At 36.8% G+C, this 22,034-nt stretch overlaps 1 pseudogene; it reads right to left on the reverse strand.

Annotated features, from left to right (window-relative positions):
- Window positions 1-300: 300 nt before the first annotated feature.
- On the reverse strand, window positions 301-913 carry LOC114508414 (annotated as a pseudogene).
- Window positions 914-22,034: the final 21,121 nt, after the last annotated feature.

Here is a 22,034-nt window from a genome sequence, read left to right on the forward strand (position 1 = left end):
CATATGAAGCATCAGCATTTTAGGTTGTACATAATTTAAGGAAATATTTCAAATGCTTTGTGAAATACTGTTGTAGCCAATGTATAGAGTCATGCCTTAGGAGGGTGTAGGAATGCAGTTTAGAAAAGAAAGAAAAAACATCACACTGGAAATTACTCAATTTCATCAAAATTGCTGAGCAAGTAAAATGACATTGACTTTCTACACTGATTTTACACAACTTCTGTACAGTACCTTGACTTCAAGAGCAAATGTTAAGACCCTGCTCCTCTGCTTTCTGTAAACAACTGCATGGTAAACCTAGATGACTTTTCTGCCTGTTTTAACCTGGGAGTGGCCTTTTAATTTTTTTGCTTTAAAAGAGGCCAGTTTGACACTGATTTCACCAATGTTAATATTTCTTGGGCTCTCAGAAGAGTCATATTTTTTACAGCTGATACAGCAGGGACTAGAGCTCCCGCTAAGCCTCAGAATTCCCCATTTTATTTTGTGCATCAATTTTTGTAACAATCTCATTTATGTTGGTCTCCAGTACCATTATCCCCATTACCATTTTGGCAAGAATATTGTGTCCTTGTCTATACAGAAAATAAAATCCAGTTCAGACAATTTCTAAACACTTGTTCAATGTTGCCACAAATACTTGAATTATATCTAAAATGACAAGTTCACTTTCTGAAGAATCCTCACAAAAGACAAAAGAGAGCATTGCATAATGTCTATAAATCAGTTTGTTGTCAGATCTTCCAATTAATAATCCTATTTCTAGGAAATGACAAACATTTTCACCTCTCTTAGATACCAAATGGAATGTCTTCCTGATGATTTGCTCTAGTGTATCCTTACTGTACAGGTAGAACTTGGAGAGCTATGGTTTTCCATGGTTACTGAAGATGAGGATCTCCTTGATCATGATTGAACTGTGTGGACCAGGTGGGCAGTGAGGGCCAGGGCAGGAGCAGGCAACTGAGCCAAGCCTCAGGGTCTTGCCAGTGATCCTTCTCCACCTGCCCTTCCCACACACACCAGTTCCTTTAATTGTGTTTATATTTTTGCTCAAGCTTCGAATAAGCCTCTTAATACAAATTCTAAGAACTTGAAATACAAAATCTAGGATGATTAACATGTCAATGTGAAAATAAGTATTTATTTTTCTGGTTCAAATGAGCCAGTATATACAATATATTATAAGAGTAAAAATATAGCTATGGATATTAAAAAGTAAAGTATAATGCAGTGGATATTGTACATATAATTTACAGTACACACTGCCATGCCCTCTTCCAACCATGTTTTCTGACAAGGTCTGAACGTGGAGAGAGGGAATTCAAGGAATCCATCTTCTTGGAAGAGAGTGTGGCATACAAAGCGGGGCGGTAATTTTCCTGGGGATTGCTCTTAATAATTTCCTTGCTAATATTGATCATGGTCTTACTTTGTACCCTGATTCCCATAAGAACAGGCCATGAGAAGAAAGAGGCTTGAAGAGAGTCAATGATTGATTTTGAGGGAAATTCTGAAGGGACAACTAGTTCTCCCTAAACTATTGAATCATGCCCAAATTGTTTTAAACAAGGTGCTTATAAACTTAAGTAAGAAACTATCCCTGATTGTTCCCATAAAAGAATTCATGAATCAGTTACAACAGGCTGAATTATTGGCAGACTTGCCCACGCCTGTTCCTTACCCATAGATACAAAGAGTCTTTCAAGAAAACAAGAAAAAACTATATAAACCCCTACCCACAGTCCAGGGATACCCTTGGGTAACATATTGGATTAATGCAAATTATGGTATCCCCCAAGAGGAGCTAATAGTCTCCAGAGGGTTCCAGATCCCCCATTGCCTTATACAGGAGCATATAATGAGGATGGCATAAGAATGGTCAATAAGGATGGAGTCCAAGTGCCTTATAATAGTCTAAATTTCATGGAAAGGCTAGCTTGAAGCAGACCTCCCTGGTGTTTATTAATTAAGGAACAAAAAAGGTTTACTGTAGCTGAATTTCTTGTTTATCTCTCCTTACATGTTTGTTTTGGTGATTAAAAGGTGGTGGGATTGTTAGACACCTGTATCTCAGGTTTATTGATTTGCATAATTCCAATGAAGTTGTATAAAATAATTTCTTGACCAGAGAACAAAATCCCCTCTAATAAAATAGCCCCTGAATGTCTAAAAGTTGGAGTAACAGCCCCACTTTACCTTGAATAGGAATATGTATCAAGTAGAATTAGACAGGCAAATAAATAAGAAAAGCTGGTTAGCTATTACAAACTAAGCATGTAAAAACAGTTACCAGGGAGTCAGATGACAAATTCTGAGAACTTTAATAAACAATAAGACATTCAAACTTTGTACATACAGCTATTTCTAATTGTCTAGTTTATGGCTCTCCTGGTTAAAATAATTTTTGTTTAATATAATTGAATCTATGGAAACTTTTGTATTTTTCCTGGTTACTTTTGTATTAATTTTTTCCTGCTTCACCCAATCGCAAATGTTAATCACTACCAAAAATGAAAGTATAAAAACCTGTTTGTACTTGCAATAAATGGAACAGAGCATCACTGTCCTCTAAGGTGTGTTGTCGTCTGTCTCCCATCGCTGATGCCTTACCCACCTTTCAGGAACTCCTGGACCCAGCTGTGGCCAGACCTCGGCAACACACAAAATCAATGAAGTTGATATAATAAGCATTTTATTCTTTTCATATCTATTTTCAAATGATTTTCCATCAAGGTACATTCTTATATGTGGAATGACTTTATCTCACTCACTTTTTGTAATTGTCTGCATTAAAGCATGGGGATTCATTGCATAGACACTGTGTTTAGAGTTCAACTCAGAATGTTGGAGATTCAGCTATGGATACAGCCCAGATCCTGCACTTATGAAAATCTTAGAAGGAGAGAAAGATAACAATAAAATATATGTGTAATAGTGATAAAGGCTATGATTATATCTAAAGCAGGGTTAAGGCATAGAGAGTGAGAGAGTAGAGATCACTGGTGGATATTTTAGAGAAGATTGCCAGAAAAGGCCTTTTTAAGGAACATTTGAGTGGAGGCTTAAATGAAGTGAGGATATAAATTGGGTGAATATCTCAGAGAAGAATACTGTAGTTAAACTAGAGTAAGAAAATAGTTGGATATGAGGTTACAGAGGTTCGTAGTGGGTATATCATGAATGTTGTTTTAGGTCATGGACAAGAATTTGGATTTTATTCTGGAGTAATAGAAAGCTACAGAGGATTTGGTGAGCTAAAGAGTGACATAATCTTACCTGAGCTTTAAATAATTGTTCCCAGCACTGTGCATCATTTCATCTGAAGGTGGACAAAAGTGGGGGCAGGAAGTCTAGTTAAAAGATTGAGAGGAGTTGGTATCTTGATCCAGGATGGTAGAAGTAAAAAGTAAAAGTCTTGAAGGAAGAGTCAATGGGATTCGCTGCTTGGTTGGATGTAAGGTGTGAGATTAAGATAGTAGGTTTTGGCCTGAGCAACTGTAGGGTGACGGCACCATTTCCTGAGATATGAAAAATGGATGAGAAGTATACTTGTAAATAAAGATAAAGAGGTAAGGAACTCTGTTTTGAATGTGCAAAGTCTGAGATCCTTATCTTCTCCTGATTAATTAATAATGTGCTCAGGAGGACTCAATGTTTTGTATATAGAGCTTTTGAAGAATTACTCAATGTTGGGATTTCATTCTCAATAAATTGTTACCCAAAGTGTAGTTTATCCTAGTTTAGAAGTTAGTACACTTTTTATACTGTCAAATTACAGACTCATTTGTTATTGGACATTTCACTTTAATAGTATGCTAGCTGCTTATTTAAAAAACTACAAGTCTGATTTTCTTGAGTCAAAGCTTTTTTTTTTAAAGATTTTATTTATTTATTTTTAGAGAGGGAAGGGAGGGAGATAGAGATAGAGAGAGAGAGAGAGAGAGAGAGACATCAATGTGCGGTTGCTGGGGGTCATGGCCTGCAACCCAGGCATGTACCCTGACTGGGAATCGAACCTGCGATGCTTTGGTTCACAGCCTGTGCTCAATCCACTGAGCTATGCAGGGTCAGAGCTTTTTATAAGGAATATATAAACTTGAAACATGTTGATTCTCTTTTGATTCACTATGATCGTCTTCATTGCTTTGGCAAACAATAAGCTGGAATAGATGATAGATAGATATATGTGACTTTTATTGTTTTTTCCTCAGGCTTTGATTTTGTAGGTTTTGGTGTTGGACTAAACTGTGTGAATATAAACCCCTAGTTATTTCAAGCAGGCTAAGGAATCCTGTCAGGTGGAGATATAAAATGTTTTTAATGTGTGTTTAAAAAACGATGCTCTCTGGTGTTTTTAAAATTAGTTTCTTAAAGAGCATATACTACTATGAGTGGGTTGTTTAACTTTTTCTTCCTTTAAAAGACAAACAGCCTTTCATGAGTTAGGCTTTATTATCTGGAAATGAGAGTGCCCACAAAAAGATACATAATGACCCTAAGGCCACAGATCCATATTCTACAACTAAAGTTACTATTCTGAGTACTTGTTTTCCAACTTTTAATTGGTTCACAAAAAGTAATCCAACAGGAGTCTCATAAACTGGACTGTTCACTTCATAGCTTATTTAGGAGGGTGCTTCTCATTGCTCTAAGGAAGGTGTTGTATGGCTGCATTGTTGACATTTTCTTTGGGCATGGTGAATTATATTTACATCCACTTTTAAGGTTTTGTAGGCTAAATTTTGTGAGCACAAGAGAGGAGTAGAATTTTCGGTTCTGGAATGCTCATTATTTTTATGATTTATAATACTTTTAAGGAGACTGCCTGCAGTCATGCTTTGGCTCATCTTCCCAGAAAGAAGTAATGGTTTTCCTGTGAAGCATGAATCCTTGCTAGGTTCCACAGTTTTCAGAAGAGCTATCAGTTTTACCCCTGGCTTGATTGGTAAGGCATATAGGTTTGTGCCTAATGCACAACACAGACTGACTGACTTGATACAGGTGTTAGACAGTATTTTTTAGAAATTCTGAAGGGAAGATATTTGAAGACTGTGCAGTCCATCTCTCCTTCTGATATTCTAAAATCTACCGGGTTAAGTTACATTAGAAGAGAGCTGGGCACCCAGACCTCCTAGTACTTACTGGCTATCAGCAGAATTGCTTTACTATAATTTTGGGATGATAATCTTAGCCTATAATGATGGTCAAAATAAAAGAGAACCATTCGAAACTTATATTGACTGTAAGAAGGTAGTTGAATATCTTGCTTAATATAGCACTAAAGCTTCTTCATGTCCCCTATGACTTTTCCAGCTGCACACTGCCAAAATTTCCCCCTAATTTCTCATGCGATGGAACAGATCCCAGGCTACAATCTGCCCTCTTCCAAATAACTCCAGTCCTTTAATTATACTAACTTAAAAATTATTTTCCTTAGAGATTCTCTCTTCTGTTACTTATTGCTCTAGATTTTTCCTCTCATTTTGTTGCTGTACAATTTGTTTCTTTCCCTCACTTCTAAGACTTATATAAGAAAGATTATATCTTCTCACTTATCATTAAAAATCTCTTGACTAAATTGGTAAATTAAACTTTTTTGTTTTAATTTTCACTTCTTTGATTAATTACTGAGATAATTTTTCTCTCAAATATTTATAAGCCATTACATGTCCTCATTTGTGAATATCATGTCTGTGAACCATTATCTACAGGGATCTAAATGGTCTATCATATTACATAACCTCATCATATATCAAAGAGCTTATCCTTGATGAAACATAATTCTCTCTATATTTTTTAATTTATTGTTTATCATCTGATAAGATTGTATTTTGAGAAATAGAAAGTTTGCATTTTTATGCACCAAATTAATCTGTCTTTTCCTTTGTAATTTCTTCCATTGCTTTTATATTATCTTTTCATGCATGTTAAAGAGAAATTTATTCCTCAAGAGTTAAGACATGGTGCTATATAATTTTTATTATGTTCCATAAACAGGCTTAGTTCCATAAACAGGCTTAGGTTTGTTCCATAAACAGGCTTAGTATAGTGCTTAGGACACAAAAATGCACAATAAATATTTGTTGATATATTGATAAATTATACTTGGTTAATCTATGGAGTTTACATTTCCTGCAATGTTACATTGTAAATTTTTAACAGAAACATATAATAGTCATATACATCATCATTTCCTTTTGGATGTTTAGAGAGAAATTAAAGAAAGGCATGCTTTTGGGCAACATTAGTAGAAAACTATCACCTTGTCAATAGTTTTGGTTGAATAGAGGGAGAACTTTTTATTATATCTTTCCATTTTCCTGGTTTACCAAAAATCACATCTCACCTGCGCAGAGGCTCTTGAGTTCAACTTTATGACAGAAGTACCTGTCCAGAAGATAGGAAAGGATTAAATTGTAACATGATTTCATACCTACTGAATAGATTTCTATCAATATTTTGTACATGATGGTGATATTGTTGAACCAGTTAGTGCTATATTTGGGATCCCAGAAGACTAAATCCCAGAGAGGAGAGAAATCCCAAAGCTAGAAAAAAGAATCAAGTATTAACAGAATTATGATTCACTGGGTGGTGGGGGGTCAAGAAGAAACCCATTGCCAAGAATCCAGAAGTAGGGTAGAGAAATATTTTGCATTGAAAAACAATCATATCATTGTTTCTTTTCCTCACTTTTGTGTGCTAATTAAATGTGAAGAATGGTTCTTTCATAGAAATCATGGTCACTATTTTTTGTCACATCTTAATAATGATAGTAGATAGAGTAAGTCAACATACATATTTTGATAAATATGTATAGATGGCAAAATCAATACATTATTTCCCCTACTACTGGTTAGTTGATCATAATAAACTCTAAGTTTGAGAAATGATACTACTATAAAACTAAGAGAAGTTTTTAAATATTATTCTTGGTTTCTCCATAGATGTCTGATCCTGTATGTCCTACCAGTTCCTTATTCTAGGTCAATGCTACAATGAGATAGGACATCTTCTCTGGCTTAGTTTGTTGCCTCCAGTAGTGTTAACTCCTGTAAGTATTTTATATCATGAATTTGGTCCTTACACTTTTTGAATAACTTTGTGCTTCCAGAGGCCACCCTAACTGGGATCTGGCCTTTAGTTTTCCCTTGCAATCTTGAGGCCATTCTGTCAACTCCCAGTTTATACCTTATCTCTTGTTTGAGTCTCAGTGTCCAAGGTGATAAGGAAGGGAGGCAGAGTTTTCTCAATGCCTTATGGTTGTCCTGGGTCCTCAGAAACAGTGCCATCAGGCAGCCTCTGCTCCTATGCTGTCTTGTAACTTTGACTCTCATTCCCAATTGGGGGGTGGATATAAATTGTTTAATGGCAAAGAAGACGTTCTGGATTTTTTGTCAGAGCTTGATCCACCTACCCTTGACATTAGTGTCCTATAGTGGCAAATTGCAAAACAGGAGTAGCTTCCAATGTAGAACTGATCCTGGTCCCTTCCTTGCTTATTTATTCCAAATGCCTGACCATGGGAGATGTCATCCACCTTCAGCTGGAGGAGCTGCTATCAATCAGACCCTAGCAGGATTTGCATTGACAGGCTGTAGACCCAGAGACCCTATTTTCCTGCATCTATTTTCTTGAAAATTAATTCATGTCAGTCCATGGAATGGGCCAGATTTGCAGTGTGATGAGCAGCAGTTAGGGTTCCTTTCTTGAATTGGACCTTCAGAGGAGATCTGGGATATGGGCAGCTAGGGAGTGGCTGGAGCTGCATGCGATGACTGGCTCTGTGTTCTCAGTTCCAAAAATTAAAGGCCATTCTGTGAAATAAATGAATGTAAGCTTCTATTTGAGTTTTAAAATTTTTACTTATTTTTTCAGCTTTATTGAGGTGTAATTGTCAAATAAGAATTATATATATTTAGGTTGTGCAACATAATTGTTTTTAAGATACACAACATGATTTGATATATATTTAATGTTATGGAAGGATTACCACAATGAAGTTAATTGACACATTCATCGTCTTACATAGTTACCATTTCTTTTTTGGTGGTAAGAACACAAGATTTACTCTCTTAACAAATTTCAAATACACAATACAGTTTTATTAACTATAATCACCATGTAGTACTTAAGATCTCCAGAACTTATTCATTGTGTAACTGAAAGTTTGAACATCTGAATCCAAACGTTATCTCATCTACCAACCATTGGAGGACAGAGTTGTGGCTGTCAACACACACTTCTTGGGGAGCTTTTAATTTTCCTATTAGCATGGCTGGGTGGGAGGATTACTGACTTGTCAATACCAGTCTGGAAATCCTAAACCTTGTATTAATGCCTCCCAAAATGTAACTCCATAAACAGTAGAGAATTACCTAATGTCAAGACTGCTTTTGAGATATAGAAGCAATACAAGGACATTTGACATTCAGTGGCAATTCATGAAGACTGTTGCAGCCCCAGGCAGCTACAATAAGTGGGAGAACACAGTTCATAACAGAAGGAGGAAACTTTCCTATTGTTTTCAGTTTCTGACCTCTGTACTGGTCGAAGAGTGTTTTCCCCAAACTCATGTCTACCTGGAACCTGTGAATGGGACCCTATGCTGAAATAGAGTCTTTGCAGATGTAATCAAGTTTAAATGAGGTTGTATATGATTAGGATGAGGAGTATATCCAATTTGACTGCTCTCCTTATAAGAAGAGGGAAATTTGGACATACAGAAGTGGACCCACAAGAAGATTGCCAAGTACATTGAAGGCAGAGATTGGAAATGCTACAGCTACAAGCCAATGAACACCAAAGATTTCTGGAAAGTACCAGAAGCTGGACGAGGCAGGAAAGTATTCTTTTTTAGAAACTTCAGAGCATGGTCACACTTACAGCTTGATTTCAGACTTTCTGCCTCCAAAATTGTGAAGAATAACTTTCTGCCTTATAAAGCCACTCAAGCAATTTGTTAGAGTGGCTCTAGGAAATTAATATAGCTTCCCTCAGAAGATGCTCATCTGGAAAAATATGGTGCTTTATTTCAACTACAGATAGTAAAAACCATCCATGTGGTTGACAAAATTAGCTTAGGGTCACACAGGTAGCCCCCCTAAAGGGGGCAGAATGCTGACAAGGCCTGCTAGGTGAGGTTTGAGATTAAAACATGGCCAGTTCCTGTGGCCTATTCAGATCATTGGATATTCACAGTCACATGGAATTCTGTTGACCTCATATTAGGACAAATTGGAGATGTTGCATTATATACCTTTTGTGACACCTGTGTCCATGTTAAGGGCCACTTATCAGGAAATATGATGACTTAAGAATCTCTGAAGTATTGATAATCTGGATCTTTTCTCTGGTCTATCCCTTTTATATGTATAGCAGAACATTAGTTTATTTATTTTCCTTCTGAAGTTTTCCTTCCCTTCCCTCCCACAAGCACTAACATAGAGTTTGCATACCTTTGTGTTTCTTGCCCCAGGAAGATTTTATTGCAGTGTGAAAAGCAGAAGCTGTCTGCAGAACTTCCTGATTTTTGTCTCCAGCAGCTGAAGTTTCAGGGGAAGGGAATAAGGGTTTGCCTTACAGAAATTAGCAGAGTGGCTTAGAAGATATATAAACAGAGAAGAGTTTTCCCTATAGTAAAAGAAGTTTCCAAAGCTGGTCGATGAGAAGAGTGAGAAAAGCAGCAGGCACTTTCATGATTTCCCCAAGTAGTACCTAGAGGATGTGGTTAATTTCCTAAAAGAAATGGCTGCCCAGTGCATTCTGGCAGAGAGAACTCAACCAGCTTCTTCAAACATGCCTCTGCCCTAGTCATACTCAGGAGGTGTGGAAGTCTGTTGGAGAATCATGCAGAAGCAAAGGGAATAGCTCAGCTGGATTCCTGTATAAGGCACAAAATCATGCATAGCCCTGGACTGGCTTGGGGGACCTCAGGAATGACTGAGGTTTCCTGAAAGTGTGGAAGAAGGTAGTCTTACATTTGTAATTAAATTTATTTATAGATAGTAGATATGTGCCATTTCTTGCACATTTGAGTTTGTGAACTGAAATTCATACCCCCAAGTGGGATTTGTTTTCTGTAGTAAAAGTTGGTACATACCAAGAAGGCACACTTCATTTGCAGTGTACATTAGTCATAGTAGATCTATTTTCTTGTGGAATCTTCCACATCCCTAGACTATATCACCAGGTTTCCAACAGCAGACTGCATTGGTCTCTTGAAGTTGGAGGGCATTTTTTGAGACCTCCCACATCTGTATTATTGTTCACCACCTACTACCCACAAACCAATTGCCAAAAAGCACATAAAATGGGTACTTGACAAATTCCTGTTATTGTCTTACTTTTTAAATACTTAAAACATCTATGAAGAAATAACATTTTAGTTGCATCTCATCTACATAGGATGCTGTTTTGGCATTACATCCCAATCCTTCTCTTTAATTTAAAACACTATCACCATTCTGGAGGACAGCCAGGATCTGTGTGTCTTAGAAGGATCCTGAAGTTCATAAAGGAATGACCCAATGTACAAAGTGGGCAAAGTCATAGAATCATGTCTGGTTCTCTCCTTGGTAAATCAACTGCACCTGCCTATGCCAGTCATTTAGAATGTTCTTTGGGACCCTTCAAGGTGAAAGGAAGTTATCTCTGTTGTCTGTAGATTTCAAGTGTCTTTCTTGTTGTTGACTCTGTCCTACTTTCCCTGATGCACCAAGTTCTGGCCATTTATTTTGACTCTGATGATTGGCTTGATGAGAGAGAAGAAGTGGTACATGAGGCACTGTAGCATGGGCAGTCTATCAGCAAGAGTGCTTCTAATTGAAGGGATTAGGAGTCTTCAAGGTTCACCCCTCAGTAGTTGACAGAAACTCAGACCATGTTGTGTTATGTAATCATGCAGTGGAACGGGGTGGTGGTGGTGGTATTTGAACCAATAGTCCCCAACAGCAACTTCTCTTATTACAGTCTTCACTGAGGGCATGTAACTCAAAGACGATTAAAAAAATTTGTATTCTGAACACATGCAGTTGCTGGTATTGTCTGAATCACTACATTTTGGATCTGATGCCTGTTATGTACTAGGCAGTTTTTCAGGTCATGAGGAAGAATTAGTGAAAAATAGAAATGTTGACTTAATCTCTTCCTTGTGAATTAGATATATATTTGAACAATTTCTTACGTTATGAGGCCACCTTATCCAGATTTGCTTTTTCCCTTCAACTCTGTGAAGACAGATATAGTACTGGGACCCCAGCCTGGGCTAAAGTCCCAGGTCTTCCTTCATTTCCAGAGGAAATGCTCCACAGACCCAATAAATTGTACTTGGAAGTATTCATAAAGCATGATTTTAGCCCTTGTTTTGGTAAGATTCCAGAATCCAAATAGTGCTAGTCAATTTAGTTTTTTGGAGAATGCTTAAGAGTAGAACAATGACTTACAGAAGGATCCTCACTGAAAGTTAACAAAGGCTTCCTTCTGTTGAAGCTTGAATGCCAAAAACATTATTTCTGTTCTCCTCAGTATGTCTGTTACCTTAGCACTTAGCTGAATTATGTAAATGTCTTTTGTTGTTTCTCATAATATCACAGAACTGTGAACCCAAAAGGAAAAAGAGAAACCCAAAAGGAACAAGGATACTTTATGGTGAGGTGCTGAGAACACCCAGCCTGACTCCTCAACCTTCACCCAAATGAGATTTTTTTCTTTTTAATAAAAGGTATGTACTTTCCCAGTCTTTCAACAGAAAAGAAAATATGGGTATTCCCTTGGGTAATCTTTCTGTTAAGAAAACAAATAACTGAAGGAGACCTCTGATTGAGATAATGTTTTGTAAATACTTTCCAAAAAAGACATGTGTCACTGAGGAGAGAAAATTAGGAAATTTTGAGGTGAAGGAAAGCATTGTTTCTCTGCTGAGTGTTCTTGCAGAACCACCTCTCTCATCTCAGTCTGTGGTCAGTAGCTCTTCCCTCCTCTGTGAAGTAGAGGTTCAAAATACCTCTTGGATTTAGTGATAGGTTTGTCTATGTCTCTTCTTCATCATTGCTAGGATCTGAGTTCTGCCTGATAAGTCCATTTTATTTTTATTCAACAATTATTTATTGAGCAATTACAAGTGTTGTAGGCTTAGTGCAGTTGATAATTTCCAAGTCAATATTTTTTTTCTCATTACAATTTTTGGGAAGATATAAAGTGAGTGTCAAAATAATGCAGATATTTGTAACTGAATTACCGAATCTGAGATAAAAGCGTCATTAAGTATCAAATGGGCTCTTTGTTCAATAGCCTACCAAATTTCTCAGGAGAAGTGTATGAATAAATTTAAGTGCTAATATACATCAGAGAAGTAACATTGGGTCATATAGAGACAAAACAATTGACCGTGGAATAATATACCCAACATTTTCCAAAGGAGTCAGTGGCCAACATTTCTTTAGTACTGCGGGGGACATTTTCTAAAACATCTGTTTTGAGTGTGTAAAAAGCTCATGAGCATTTTCGTTTGTAATGAGTGCATCATGAACATATAATTTGTGGCTATCCACATGGAGACAGTCTATTTTAAACTAGGCATGATGATTAAACTATTGCTAAAGAAGTCATTTGTTGATTTGTTCATGTCTATTCTTTAGTTGTCTGAAAGCCTCCTTATAAAGAGAAGAAAGTGATAGGTCTTGGATATGAAGAGGATGAATCATTTATGGGCCATGGGAGAACCCAAGATTATATGAGAGACATTTTCTTGGTCTTTTTTGCCCACTGAAGACTGGTTTCAGATCTTTGGTCTAAAGGCATCCCATCCAACAAGGATCACTCTTTTATTCCTCTGCTAATGCTGATTGAAGACTGCTAGGAAGTTTCCATCTTGCAGAAAATCTTGAGGGAGCAAACCAGATGAAGAATTTGGGAATGGGTTCTCACTCTCTTCTTACCTCCTTACTTATTTGTCTTAGAGATACACCCATAGAACGACAGGAAACATCTTGTTTCTTCACTTTTCCTTATGAAATGATAGGCTAAAGAGAAATTCTTATTATATAAGTCATGTTGGCCATTGCTCTTTAGTTGAAAAGATGATGACTTGTTAAGCAGGCAACTAATTGTTCAGTTTGAACTTCCTGTTTCATATTTATGACCATGTAAGCAAATCACTAACTAGTGTTTTTTTTCTAGGAAGGAATGTGTAATATTAAGTGCTTAGGGATGAAATGTGTGGGAAGCAACTTAAATGATGTAATCAAAATCTATGGACCAGAAACCACAACACTTATCTTTTCTTCCTGCTGCTCTCCTGCCCAGAGCCTCTTGAGAGTGATAAGAAAGAGATAGGATGATTTTGTCAGTGGAAAGTAGCTAAACTAGAAGTGATCTGACTGATGAGAAATACAAGGGTCAGCAACTGCTTTACAGCCAGGAAACACTTGATGCAATTAAAAGTCTTCATTGAAGTTTCAGAGTTTAAAAGACTGTTTCTGTATTCTAGTACTTTGTTACCTACAAAAGAATTACACATGGTTGCATAAAAACAGAAAGAGGGGTGTGGTAGAAAAACCCTTAGACAGGGAATGTTGAAAATCTGGGTTTTAATCTCACTTTTGTCATCTACTGATTGTATATTCTAGAAGTCATATCACCCTTATTGGCCCCAATTTTCTTCTCTGTGAAATGAAAGGATTAGCAACATTTATTTTATAAGATTCTTACATTAAATATATGTGTGTGGTAGTTTGCAAAATAGAATGTTCTCTAAGATTGTAGCTATTCTTATTCTTTTTAAATTTTTTTAAAAATATGCTTTATTGATTATGCTATTACAGTTGTCCCATTTTTTCCTCCCCTTTATTCCCTTCTGACCTGAACCCCTCTTCCTACCAGCATCTCCGTCCCTGACTTAGTTCATGTCTATAGGTTGTACATATAAGTTCTTTGACTTCTCTATTTCCTGTACTATTCTTGAACTCCCCCTGTCAATTTTGTGCCTATCATTTATGCTTCCTATTCCCTGTATCTTCCCCCCATTCACTCTCCCTCTCTTCCCCACTGATAACCCTCCATGTGATCTCAATTTCTGTGATTACATTCTCATTGTACTTGTTTGCTTAGCTTGTTTTTGTTTTTGGTTCAGTTGTTGATAGTTGTGAGTTTGTTGTCATTTTATTGTTCATATTTTTGATCATCTTCTCTTCCTTAGATACATCCCTTTAACATTTTATGTAATAAGGGCTTGGTGATGATGAACTCCTTCAACTTGACCTTATCTGGGAAGCACTTTATCTGCTCTCCCATTCTAAATGATAGCTTTGCTGGATAGAGTAATCTTGGATATAGGTCCTCGCCTTTCATGACTTTGAATGCTTCTTTCCAGCCCTTTCTGGACTTCAAGGTTTTTTTGAGAAATCAGCTGATAGTCTTATGGGCACTCTTTTTCTCTTGCTACTTCAAAGATTCTCTCCTTTAATCTTGGATAATATAATTGTGATGCGCCTTGATGTGTGCTTCCTTGGGTCCAACTTCTTTGGCACTCTCTGAGCTTCCTGGACTTCCTGGAAGTCTATTTCCTTAGTCAGATTAGAGAAATTCTCCTTCACTATGTTTTCAAATAAGTTTTCAAATTCTTACTCTTACTTTTCTCCTTCTGGCACCCCTGATATGGATGTTGGAAATTTTAAAGTTGTCCCACAGGTTCTTAAGCCCCTTCTTTTTTTTTAATTTTTATTTTGAATTCTTGTGCCTTCATTCTGTTCTGGTTGAATGTTTATTTCTTCCTTCTGCTCCAAGTTGATTTGAGTCCTGGTTTTCTTCTCTTCCCTGTTAGTTCCATGTATATTTTTATTTATTTCATTTTGCATAGCCCTCACTTTTATCCCTATTTTGTGACCATACTCAACCATTTCTGTGAGCATCTTGAATTCCAGTGTTTTGAACTCTGCATCTGATAGGTTGGCTATCTCTTCATCACTTAGTAGTATTTTTGGAGTTTTGATCTGTTCTTTCATTTGGGCCATTTTTTTTAATCTTGGTGCTCTTGATACATTGTAAGGGATGGAGCCTCAGGTATTCTCCAGGGTGGGGTAACCATGTTGCTGTAGTTATAGTGTCACAAGTGGGCTAGGGATCAGAGAGGGCAAAATGCCACTTGCTAGCCCTTGGCCAGCTTTCAGTCATGTACCTGCTACCCACAAACAAATTTGGCCCTTCTGGTGCTGATTCCTGGGTGGGTGGGCTTGTGCACATTCTAGGACCCTGTGGATCTATCTATCCAGTGAACTCTCCTGTGAGGCTGAGAGTTTCTCCCACCACTGCAATTCCCATAGGTTTTTATAGCCAGAAGTTTTGAAGCTTATTCCCAGCACTGGAACCCTGGGTTACATGGTCTGTCTTGCTCCCCAGTTGTTGCTCCTGGTTTATCCACATGTAAATGGGGTACCACCTGGTCTGCCAGCCATCACCTTCCCCTCTTGGTCCTACAGCCACTTCCTTGTTGCATGTCCTCCCCACCCAGGCTGCCCACCTCCACCCCTCCTACCAGTCTAAATGAATGTTTCTTCTTTAACTCCTTGGTTGTTGCACTTCTATACAGTCAATATTCTATCAATTTGGGTTAATATTTGTTGTTTCCTTCTTTTTGTTGTGTGATGAGGCAAAATGTATTTACCTATGCCTCCATCTTGGCCAGAAATCTCCTTCTTATTCTTCTTTTTTAAAGATTTTATTTATTTGACTGGATTGGGAGTAAAAAGGAGAAAACTGTATTTGAACAATGATTAAAATAAAAAAATGAAAAAAAAAGATCTTATTTATTTGCAGAGAGAGGTTAAGGGAAGAAGGAAAGGGAGAGAAACATCAATGTGTAGTTGCTTCTCATGTACCCCCTACTTTCCCAAGTAGGAGGAAATTTACCTGGCCTGTAACCCAGGCATATGCCCTGACTAGGAATCAAACTGGTGGCCCTTTGGTTCACAGGCCTGTGTTCAATCCACTGAGCTACACCAGGCAGACAGAAGTCTCCTTATTCTTAATAATAATAGTAATAATCATGATATAACCTAACCAAGAGAACCTTGAAATGGACCTAGTCTTGAGCAATGGAAGGGTCTGTTGTCTTACATTGGTCTTTTTTTCAGACTAAACATAAATACAAACATTCATTTTTTGAGAAATTTAATCTGCTCCACTTGTCAGCCTTATGCAAAACTCTGTTTAATATTGATACCATACTAGTTGTGTTCATTGAACACGAAAGTAGGGTTTTAAGGCAACCATAGTATAACCACAAATATTCATTTGGATCAGGAACAGACAAAATATGTGTATGAAAAGCAGTACAAATCAGATATAGGAATTTAAAAATATCCTCAATTTGAAAGCTTATACATTTACTGTAATGTCAAGATAAACTGCTGGGTAATACCAAGTCCCAGACCTGCTCACGAGTATTATATATATAATTCTAAAGCAAGAGGATTTCTACCTGACTTGGTTGAGTCCTCATGTGGTTGGCGTTAGCCTCAAGTTTTAGGTAAATTAGAGGTTATGGTATTTCAACAATTGTGTTTCATGACATCAGTTTTCTTGCAGAACACTTAGTTTACTTAAACAAGAATATTTTCAATGTCATTAGATACCCCCAACTATATTTCATGTTTATAAGGACCATATCAGCTTCATCAGCTACTGGTTGGGATCCACATTTTAGTAAATAAGATAAATAAAGAAAACCCTGTTTTTCACATATACGGGGTCTTGGTACACATACACCAGGTAGATTTAAGGGTGAGCATAAGAATTTATTTTTACATCTCTGGATTCAGTTTAAATAGCCACAATGAAAAACCCTGGATACTCAAGAACCAAGATTAATTCTTGAAAATGTCAATGTATTGTTTAATTCCATCATTTACCATCAGCTCCCATCTTTTTACTTCCATAGAATAATCTATTAATAAGAAATTACCATGGTCTTAGGAGGGGTTAAAGTAAAATATTTTGCACTTGACATAGATGCCTGACTCAATAATTTAATAACTTTCTTCTTTTAACACATGGACCTAATTGTGCATCTTCCTGAGAGAAAGTTTGTTTTCTTTAACCAGGCTTCTGTGTTTGGCTTTAGCATTTCTGTCACCAGCAGCCCCACCATCGTTATTAAGCAGAAACCCTGGCCACCACACTCAACAAAGGGGTGGCAAGACTCCAAGAAATATATTTCACACTAATACACAGCTGAGAACATTAAAAGCTGGGTAGGTCTGGTTTATGTTTGGCTCACCTCTGAATGTCTCATATATAACTTCTTAGTTGAATGAACCAGTGACAATTCAGCAAAATCATTCAAGAACTTTGGAGTTACTATTCTGACATCCACCACTTTAGCCTTTGTCTCACGTGATAGCTTAGGGTTTGCTGACACAGTACATCAAAGGATGGGGAACAGGTTGAGGACAGTTTTCACTGTCTTTAATCATTTGGTGAAAGCTCAGGAGGATTTGTTCAAATTTAGCTAAGTAAAAATCCTCCACTTCAGCACCTCATTCAGACAATATGGAAACCAGATGGGTTTCCACACACTGCTTGATTGCTACTGTCTGATGTAGACAATCAGAATTCTGCACATCTGTGCCATGACATCAGGAATGTTGCAGCCCTTTGGCTCAGTAGACCACACTAGAGCATTTATTTCCTAATTCATATAGGAGTGAAAAGCCATCATTCAAAAGGCACCTAGTCCTAGCCATATGTAAATTAATTTGTTAATGAAATATTACATCAGTGTAGCACTTTACAATTTACAAAGTGTTTTCATTTCCTCATTTAATCCTTAAAATAACCTTGTGAAATAGGCAGGCCTGTTGAAAGAGGTTAAACAGCTGAGGAGAAAATCCAATATGCTACTAATACCATTTTTAAATGTTTGGTGTTAATTATACATGGACTAACATTGAATTATAGCAAAGTATAAAATATGTATGACCCCCTGGAATAAGTTTCTTTTTAAGGGCATTATCCTTCTTCATGCATAATTTATGGAGCACTGGATTCTCAGAAATTTCCATTGACACACCCATAACTGTATGGAAGAATGACTTTGTCCCCTGGGAGTGGGGTTTGAGGTGGGTGTTTGGGAGAAGAGTTTGAGTTGCAGGTTACAGCAAAATGTTTTGAAATCGCATTTTTTAAAATCCTAAAATATACTGATATTGAAAAATATCCACACATTTATTTTTGTCACACAATTTTGAGCAAAATTGACATACTAGGAAGATATATGCAACTGTGTATCTTAGTTTGAGAAACTTATTTAGATTAGAACATTATATTTACTCAAATAAGAATAATTTTCTTTTTATCTTCTACAGTGGCCAGTGCTAACAATATTAGAATAGTATTGGGATAGATTTTTCCTTAGATTGTTTGGGTCTTCATTTGGCTTTGGTAGTTAAGATGGCCCTGCTGATAATATGGCTATTGAAATAATGGTTAGCTGGCATTTTCATGGGGGAAAAACCACATGTTCTGCGGGCTCTGGTGATTTGGATGCAGTTTTTTCAAATTAGGGGCCTGAGCTGGGCTTCTCAATAGATCCTCACAAGCAAGTATGGTAACAATGCACCTCTTTTCACAGTTCTTAGCCTATAGAATCAAATCCAAATGTCCTTGCAAGGAACACAAGGCCCTTCATCATCTGGCCTCACTCCATATGTCTATTTTCATCTTCTGCCACTTGTACTTTTCTCTCCTCCAGTAATTGAATTCTTGTAGCCTACAAATACATGAGAATTTCCCCTGTTTCTATACTTTTCTCTTTATGTTACAGAATATATAATTCATTTTGAAAACTACAATCTTGAATATAACAATTCTTAAAAAATAATGTGACTGCATTTTGGGGGTTTACTAGAAGGAATATTTTGATGAAATGCCATTAAGAATGTCACATAAGGACATAGGATGGCAAATGTCTTTATAAAACACTAAGTTATAACAAATCATATATTCTGACTAATTTATCAGTTAAGTGGCTTCATTGATAGCATTTATAGGTTGAGATACAGTAGAAGTGATAAAGTTGTGGCAAATATAGGGTCATAAAAATAATATGGCCTATTTCACCCAAATTGTTACTTCACATTGTTGTTCTTGGTAACATTTTTTCAGTTCTCTTAAGGTATATTATGAACTTAATGACTTGTTATAGGTTTTAATGTATGGTTATATTATCACAACCAAGAAAGTGGGATAAATAGGTCAGAGCTATGGATGAAGGATAGGATCCTGAGTCTATGACTGTCTTTATAATTGTAGTTATTAATGATAGAGGATATTGTTTCTATGAAATTCCAAATTTAGGATCTTATCAGTCAGGCTGATCAGATGAGCATCTGTAATCTCCCTCTTTTTCTTACTCTCTCTTAGATTGTGGATAGAGAACTATTTAGAGCACTATTCAGAGCACTTCTCATCCCTTGCCCATTTTGAACTCTGAGAAATCTTAAATGAAAATGGTAAAGATGGTCAAGGATAGAGCATGCCTATAGGATTGTCTAGGAGTTACAAACATACAAGAATGCTGTCTATTTCAGATACTATGGAGAAAAGCAAATGACCTAAATTAAATGAAATACCTGAGATCAAATTAAAGAAAGTATTTAATTTTCATGTTCAGGAATGGCACTGTGTCTTAGTCTATTCTGGCTCTGCAACAAAATGCCACAAACTGGATGGCTTACAAACAAGAGAAATTTATTTGTCGCAGTTGTGGAGGCTGAAAATCCAAAAGGCGATGACAGTGAGGGCCTTTTTCTGAGTTCCAGACTTCTTGTATCCTTATATGGTGGAAGGAATTAGGGAACTCTGTGGGGTCTCTTTTATAAGAGCACAAATTCCATTTATAAGGGCTCCACCCTCGTGACCTAAGCATCCAAAGGCTCTACCTCCTAATGCCGTCACTTTGGGTATTAAAATTCAACATGAATTTTGGAGGGAACATAAACCTTTAGACCATAGCACAGTGGGTCACACATGAATATTCACAGTTTCATTTCTTATTTGTCAGCAACCAGTAACATTTCAAGATCAGGAAAGTAATTTGAGGTTACAAAGAGTATATACTTTTATAATCTTACTTTATAAGCAGAGATGTATCCTCAATCAAATCCTTTGTAACCATAGCCACTGTTCATGTAAAATATGCCAATAGAACCATGTTCTCTCACCAAATATTTATGACCCTTATTATTCTGCAAAATGATAATGTATATGGTGTTAAAAGTCCTCCATCTTTTTATGTTTTTGATCAACAGAAGCATCTTTCAGAGTAATACTCCTTGGCATCAAGTCTTTAAAGATGGCCCTAGTGAACTATGCCTTGGGGTATTCACACCTTTGTGTAGTCTTCTCTCACAGTAAGTCTGGGTTGATTATGTTTACCATGAATTGCAATCAGAGTGACACTATCTGGTTCCAGGCCTAGCTTTTAAGAGACTGGAAGCTTTCCCTCCCACTCTTAGAACACTCACTTGGGGTTCCCTGAACCACCATGTAAGAAATGTGACTATCTTGCTGAAGAAACTACATGGAGAGGCCCCGAATATGTAAGGAGAGGGGAGGGGCTCAGTTTCTCAACATCCTGGTTAAAGCCTCCAGATGACTTCAGCTCCAATCAACACTTGATTAACAAGCTCATGAAAGATTTCCAGTGAGACCATCAGAGCAATTTGTTATATAACAATAAATAACAAAAATAGTATTGAAGTATCAAAATCACATCAAAGAATCTCTGGTGTAAAATCTCTGGTTGTTGGTTTCTATGAGGGCTCAAACTATTGTTGGGCAGGCTGAGACTCTTAGAAGCCTTGGTTCACCTCTGATTTAAGGGGAACCTTATATTGAAAAGATCAAATCACTTAGCTGCAAGGGTTATAAGAGTCCCAAGATAGCTGGCCCATGTAGTTCAGACAAAAAGAATGTTTACAGAGGTTCTGCTCTCACCTTCAGAAAAGGTTAGTCCCGGAAATCAAAATTCTTTTCAACTCTGTTTTGTGTTCCCTAGCCCTCATACTTGCATCTTCATAACTTGTTCCTGGTCTTAGTCTTTATCAGAAGTGAAAAAATAGAGGGAAAGATATACCAAGATCATTATTTTGTAAAAAGACTGAACCTGCAAAGACCCAGGGTTGGATGAATGAGTGTAAAAGGAAGAAAGGAAAAAGGAAAAACATAATTAAAATGAATTACCTCTTTCTTAAATCTCAGATATTTTCTTATTCTTTATAATTTTGGTAATGCTTTATATTTTTCAAAACCTGTTTCACTTACAATAGATAATTTGATTCTTTAAACAATCCTGTGAGGTAAGTAGGTTGTTAGTCCTCCATGGGAGCCCTGTTTTCAGTAAATTCTCATAGGAGTTGCGATATAGAAGAGTGATATTAGTGGAACTATTCTGGTTCAATTGGGGGAATAAACGTGGTGGGTTGGAACTGACTTCCTTGACCTCTCCCTCAGTTTCCTCTCCATCATTCTGCAGCAAATCCTGAGACACTTTCATAGAACTAAAGCAATACTCAACTCTGCATTTTGATTTAATCCCAGATTGTTGAAAAAATATACTTTGTCTGCCTGAAGAGTTCTTCCAGCAAACACTACTCATTTCTAATCCAACTTAGTTCTTCCTTGTTTCTATGGATTTTCTATTTGCCAAGCTGATGCTCCTACTGGATATCATTTGAGAGTCTTCCTCTTTGTAGACTCACTTGTAGCCTAAAATGACATCTTACATCATGACTAGGAATGTCAACCATTCATTTATCCATCCAGTCACCTAGCCACTATCCACTTTTCCATTAATTTACTATCCATCTATCTATCCATCCTTCTATCCTTTCATTTATATAGGCTACATCCATTTACTCAACTCTTTATCCATCCATTTTTATCAGATAGAAAACATTTAGAAGAAAGGATAAGAGATACCGAAATTATGATTATGTATAATTATATATATCCATACATCCAGTAAAAAA

Source organism: Phyllostomus discolor, chromosome 11, assembly GCF_004126475.2.
Source record: "Phyllostomus discolor isolate MPI-MPIP mPhyDis1 chromosome 11, mPhyDis1.pri.v3, whole genome shotgun sequence".
NCBI lineage: Eukaryota > Metazoa > Chordata > Mammalia > Chiroptera > Phyllostomidae > Phyllostomus > Phyllostomus discolor.